The following is a 7,129-nucleotide window of genomic DNA, read 5'->3' on the forward strand; positions in this document are numbered from 1 at the left end:
ACTTATAAAAAGGAATCTAATTGATTACACACAGGTGATGGGGATAAATGATAATGACAGGCATAATACAAGGACTAAACCAAAACTGACATAATGAGAGGGGTGTGACAAATATACTGTCTATATAAGGTCAGACTTCACACCTAAAATAATAAAGTTCCTGTAATTCCATTTGATGTTAGTGTTCTTATAACATAAGTCTATGATTGACTGAATGTTCCAGTTGGAAGAGAACATGTGTTAGTGTTTTAGAATAATAATTAGATTTTGAGACATGTTTGCAGTGTTTTGGTAGATATAGTGTATTGTGTTAGTGTGTTATTGTGAGTCGAAAATTAGTGTCAGAGTTTAGTTTGATAGCTGAAAACTTTAGCGGTCGTAAAAAAAAAACGAATAATTTCTGCTTCTCATAATTTGGCATTGGTTGCATTATTGTTTTATTGCATTAAGTCTTATTCGAAGTGTCGCATGAGTAGATGTGTTGTGGGATTTGGCTGTTAACATTTGAATTATATTCTACTGAAGTGAACGAAATGAACAAAATGCCTGAAAAAAGATGAGTTCATTTTGATGAATGAGATTCAAAGATATGAGTCAGTAAAATTTCCCATCACTAATACACACATAAGAGATCTTAAAGAAAAACATAAAATAAGATAGTTTATTGTTATTAAAGAAGCCTTTTTTTTCAAAGGCAATAATGGATGAAGTGAAGCAGTGTTACGCATTGATAGAATTTCAAGACAAAGCACAGATATTCTCATACCAAAAGAGTGGCTTTTTGAACAAAAGTGTTACAGGCCAAGCAAACCAAACAAATTTGAAGGCAGCAGTGAAGATCAATGGAAACAGGAAAATCAAATATGGGCATTAGAGTACACCAGGGAAAACAAGGACAAGGAGCACATGGGAACAAAAACAAACACAAGGACAGTCCATATTCTTGACAATCATTGCTGCAAAACAATAGGTTACTGTCGTAACCCCGGTTCTCTGAAACATCGAGTGGAGAGATCCACCTATGGGAAGGGCATCCGTACCTGACCTCTGCAGAAGCATCCAATTGCACCAAGTCTGGCTTGACAGACAGGAGCGCGTGCCCACTGGCAGGTAAGGGGCCGCCCCTTACCGAGCGCATAAAACCCCTGCACGCGCTACCTTTCCTCAGTGAGCATATTCGCTTCTCGCAGCAAGCGGGGCAAACTTGGTGGACTCTCCACTCGATGTTTCAGAGAACCGGGGTTACGACAGTAACCTATTGTTCTCTTTCATCATCTCGTGTTCGAGATCCACCTATGGGATATATGGACAGCTAAGAAGAACCCACACCTAAAACAGAATGAGCTACCGGGGTCTGGGTGACATCCAGCCGGTAGTATCTGACAAATGTATGTGGTGAGGCCCAGCTTGCAGCGGCACAAATGTCCTGCAAGGAAACCCCGTTAAACAGAGCCCAGGAGGCTGCCAAGCCTCTAGTGGAGTGAGCTCTGAGGCCCTCTGGAGGACGCACTCCCTTAGATTCATATGCCAAGGAGATGGCTTCCACAAGCCAATGAGAGAGGCGTTGCTTAGAAATGGGATTCCCTGTGTTTGGGGGGGGGGGGCAAGAAATGAAGAGCTGGTCGCTCCTCCTGAAAACGCTGGTTCTGTCAATGTAAACCCGTAAGGAACGAACAGGAAACAAAGCGTTTAGCCTCTTATCCTCTGTAGAGGAGAAAGGAGGAGGATGAAAAGCGGAAAGCTGAATCACCTCACACGTGAATGCTGGGAAGCATTTTGGCCTTGACCTTATCTCCATTGATGGAGAATTTCGTGCATGAGGAATGAACTGAGAGTGCATGCAAGTCACTGACACGCTTGGCAGATGCCAGTGCTAGGAGCAGAGCTGTCTTAAGCGACAGAAGCTTGAGAGAAATATCTCCCAGCGGTTCAAAAGGATATTGAGACAAGACCTCCAGCACCATGGAGAGGTCCTATTCTGGAATGACTCTTTTAGTGACTGGAAGGGAGCGGCGGGCACCTTTCATAAATCTACGAATGAGGGGGTGTTGCCCCACCGTCGTGCCATCAAACCCAACATGACATGCAGCGATAGCCGCCAAGTAAACCTTAATAGTGGAAAAGGATCTTCCACCATCGATAAGGTCTTGCAAAAAGCTCAAAATAGCAGTGAGTGAGCACTGATATGATATCAGCCGGCGCTCATCGCACCACTGCTCAAACACACGCCACTTACAATTGTAGAGGGAGCGTGTGGAGGAGGCTCTGGCATTCTGAATGGTAGCGACAACGCGTGGGGGGAGCCCAAATGTGTTTAAGTTCGCCCTCTCACGGGCCAAGCCCATAGAGCCACCCTGTCTGGGTGGGGATGGTAGATCTCCCCGTTCGCCTGAGACAGGAGGTCCGTGCGTAGCGGGAGAGGCCACGGCTGTGCATACAGAAGAGGAATTATCTGTGCCAGCCATGGAGATTTGGGCCATCTGGGTGCTATAAGAATGAGAGTCAGGATCTGTTCCTTCACCCTGGCCAGAGTGCGCGTTATTAACGATAGCGGAGGAAATGCGTAGAGGAGCACATTGGGCCATGGATAGGCCAGTGCGTCCACGCCGAGGGGGGCGTCCTCGTCCCGTAGCGAGAAGAACATAGGGCACTGGGTGTTTTCGCGCGAGGCGAAGAGATCAACGGTCGCCTCACCGAACCTCTTCCACAGTTGCCCCACTATCTGAGGGTGGAGGCGCCATTCCCCATAGAGCAGGTTCCCCCTCGATATAAGGTCTGCGCCTCTGTTCAGAACGCCTGGGACATGAGTTGCCCGTAACGACAGAAAGTGTTGCCTGCTCCATATTAACAGCCTGTGAGCTAGAGCATGGAGCTTTGAAGAGCGCATCCCCCCTTGGCGGTTGATATAAGCCACGGCTGTGGTGTTGTCGCAACGCACCAGCACGTGATGCCCTTGCAGGCGGGGGAGAAAATGAATCAGAGCTTTCCAAACAGTGAGGAGCTCCAAATAATTTATGTGGGCTGAGTGAAGTGTGTTTGGCCACACACCGTTCACTGTCCTGCCCTCCTGAGTGGCACCCCATCCTGTTAAGGAGGCATCTGTCATCACCACTTTGCGCATCATGATTGCCCCGAGGGGAGTTCCATGAGCGTAAAACCCCACATTCCTCCAGTGGCGCAGCGCTGCAGTGCATGTGTGTGTCACCGAGACAGAGCGGCAGAGATTGCGTAAAGGGCTGAGATGAAGAGATAAAACCCACTTCATGAACGCCCTCATTCTCAGAAGGCCTAAAGGCCGGACATGGACAGCTGAGGCCATAAGACCCTGTAGCCTGAGACATGTGCGATACTGTATCCTCGCCCCCTCTCTGAAAAGCGACAGGCAATTCAGAAGGGACAGAGTGCGCTGTTGCGAGAGCCGCGCGCGCATTGTGATAGAGTTCAGCTCCAGCCCCAGAAATACCACATTCTGCGTAGGAATGAGATTGCTCTTGCTCACGTTCACTCTGAAGCCGAGCGCTGTGATGTGAGCGAGCAGACGGGCTGTGTTTTGTATCGCTTCCTCTCTCGAATTGGCTATGATCAGCCAATCGTCTATGTACGTCAGGATTCTGAGTCCCGCTGCTCTCAGCGGAGCGAGTCCTGCCTCCACACACAGACAGAACGTCCTCGGGCTGAGTGAGAGCCCAAAAGGAAGAACTGTGAATTCGTAACAAACGCCTTGGTAGGCGAAACGAAGGAATTTTCTGTGTGGGGGATAGATGCTTATGTGGAAAAAAGCATCTTTCAGATCGATCACGGTAAAAAACGCAGTGTGATTTACGGATCTTAAAAGAGAGGAGTGATTCAGCATTCTGAAATTGTATTTCCTGAGATGTTTGTTCAACACTCTGAGATCCAGAATAGGGCGGAGAGAACCGTCTTTCTTCGGGACTAGAAATAACGGGAGTAAAAACCCCTGACTGCTTGAGTGCGGGGGTACCACTCGCACCGCCCCCTTCTCGAGAAGAGCGGAGATTTCGTCTTTCAGAATGTGAGCGGAGCTCTCTTCCGTGTGAGAAGAGAGAATTCCGTTGAAACGCGGGGGCCTTGTGGCAAAATGAAGTCTGTACCCCTTCGTTATTGTATGAATCACCCATTCGGGAGCTGACACTGACCGCCAGGCTGCGACATGATTCATTAGAGACCCCACACAAACCGGAGAGCTGCTTTGGGCTGCTAATTCGTCCGGTTCGCTCATATGTGATGCAATGGCGCCATCTAGTGGACAGACTAGGGACGGCGTGCAGGGAACCAGAGAGATGTTCTCTCGCTGAAACGAATTCATTTGATTTGTTTCTATCAGAGTGTTCTTTGTGGTTTGTGTGATGTTTGTGTTGGGGAACACATGGGCCGAAGCCTTTATTGTTTGGGCGAAGGGAATAAGGTTTGCTTGTGTACTTTTCCTCACAACGAGCCCCCTGAACGTGGGGCAACGACACACAACAGCTGCAGAACACATGGGCTGGTCGAGCCCTCCATGAGAGATTCTCCGTCTTTTGGACGAAGTCCCTTGGGCAAACAGCGAGTCTGAAGGGCTTGTGGCCCGTGAACGTAGACTCGGAGCCCTTATCGATCCAACATCAGGCCGCCGCTTCCGTTTCGTGTCGGAATGGGTGGGGTGGGATGGTTTTCCTGCTGCAGCGGCAGCAGCAGCCGTGGTAGGGGCTGGTCTTCCCCAGGCCTTCGCGGAGGGTGGGTTACCCTGTTGCGGAGGTGGTCTGTTGCGAGGCTTATCCTTCCCCTGTTGGAACTGTCGTCCCGTGACAGGGGGAGTAGGCAAACGCGCAGGGGGCGCCTGGCGTGGCGCTGCCTTCCTGGGCAGGCATAGCTTAAAAGCCTCGTCCTCTTTCTTTTTGTCGTCGCATCGCTGTTGCATCAGTGCGACAGCGGGGCCAAAGAGAGCCTGGCCAGGCTCTACTGGAGCGCCCGCGATGCGCCTCTTCTCGCTGTCAGGGAGACCCGACAGATTGAGCCAGAGTGCGCGCTCTCCTACCACCGAAAGCGCCATGGAACGCCCGCAGGCTTGGACAGACTGACGGGCATTACGGAGGACGAGGTGGTTTACCCTGCGGATCTCCTTCCACAGGGAAGCGGAAGGGGGTCCCTTTTCTATCTGATGTCCCAAATCATCCAAAAGCTCCGCTTGGTAAGCGGAGAGGAGAGACGAGACATTAAGAGCTCTGACTGCCAGGGACGAGGACTTGTAGGCGGCCTGGTAGACAGAGGCGGAAAAGCGGTCCATTTTATTAGGCAAGACCGGTTTCGGAGGGGCGAGCAACCCACCCTGGACAGGGCTAAGGTGTCTGGCAATCGACGGCTCAATGACAGGGGGATCACCCATGCCGAGCGTTGCCATGTCTTTTACCTCAAGGCCCGCGAGACCGTGTTTGAGGTTTAGTGGATCGCCCCAGTAGTGCTTCATGTGCTTCGCGCACGCTGGGAGGACGGGGAAAAATTGCTTTCTCGGGCCGGGAGGGAGTCCCAGCAGCTTCCCGTCATAAATATCCCGCTCCTGGTCGGAAGCGCTCTGTGGCGCCGGCCACTCGATTTTGAGCCGCGCGGCTGCGCGTTCACAAACGTCCAGGAGGATTGACTGAGGTGTAGTCGCAGGGGCGTTCATCTGGGGAAAGCCGGAGGGCGGGAAGGCCTCCTCGTCCTCTGACATCCCGAGAAGGCCCGCGTCATCGTCGTCGCCGCCGTAACCGGCCGGTTCGTCGGTCAGTGGGAGGATATCCGCGAAGATGTCCTCTTCGGGGAAAGCAGGATTGGGCTGGTCAGCCCAGTTGAGAGACGTCGCACCCCGGGAGTTCCTCGGTTGCGCAAAGTCATCACCGACTCCACCATCTGAGTCCGAAAGGTCGAGCTCGACGCACTGAGTCGCGGAAACTTTAAGACGGCGCCGCAAAAGCTTCTTGGGCAGCGCGAGGCAATGGCTGCAGTTCTCCGGGTTCTCCAAAGCCTCTTGCCCGTGTTGGAGGCCCAAGCAAACGACACAGAACTGGTGAGTGTCCTTGGCGGCTATTAAAGCTCCACACGCGGCCGGGCAGGCCCGTGATAAAGTACCGCCGGCAGAAGAGGACGACTTGGAGAGCGACATAGCGGCAAGAACTGGGAGCAGGTGAATGAGAGAGAGCGTGGGCGGCTCAGGATGCAGCAACAGGAACTGACCTGTCGGTTGAAAAACAGACTCTCACGTCTGGCAGAGGCTGATCAGATGATATGTCCTCCTGAAGACACAAGTGAGCAGATGCAATCCAACCGTGCTGGTTTACGCAGAGATTGCGAGAAGCGAATGTCAACTGAGGAAAGGTAGCGCGTGCAGGGGTTTTATGCGCTCAGTAAGGGGCGGCCCCTTACCTGCCAGTGGGCACGCGCTCCTGTCTGTCAAGCCAGACTTGGTGCAATTGGATGCTTCTGCAGAGGTCAGGTACGGATGCCCTTCCCATAGGTGGATCTCGAACACAAGATGATGAAAGAGAACACACAATTATATTGGTTGAAATTAAATTATAGCCTACTAAATTCAGCAGAAAGATAAAAGTTAAATTCTAAATGAATCTCTTTTGCTTTAGGTGTGTGTGAATACAAATATAAAGTGGGATTGTTATCTTTTATCTGTGATGCTCTCTATGTTTCTGCCTCTTTAACTGTTGTGAATGTTAATGCTAATGAACACTTGAGTTGTGTGTGAATGTCTTTCCCTGATCTCTGTGATCATGAGTGCTATAGTTAGAGTATAGTGTAGAACTGATCACATCCCTTGAATACTGTGTTTAAGCTTGTGATCTGAGAGCTTTGTCTTCATCTGTAAGAACAGCCTCCTGAAATCTGAATAAAACTACAGTGATTGAGTGTTTTAGTCAGTCTGGATGACTGCAGCGACACACAGGACCAGCTCAAATAAGAGTCTCCTGATCTTCATTTTCCTGCAGGTGTGTTAAAGGTAAATGTTTAACTTCACTAAAATCATGACACTAATACAACATAGCATACTTTATTGTTTTTTCTGATAGATATACTTCTAGTTAAAGTTTCTAATAAACTGTATATTGTTTTTTTTCCCTCTGAACTTTTCACTGTCTGTAAA

This window comes from Garra rufa, chromosome 2 (assembly GCF_049309525.1).
Source record: "Garra rufa chromosome 2, GarRuf1.0, whole genome shotgun sequence".
In the NCBI taxonomy this organism is placed as follows: domain Eukaryota; kingdom Metazoa; phylum Chordata; class Actinopteri; order Cypriniformes; family Cyprinidae; genus Garra; species Garra rufa.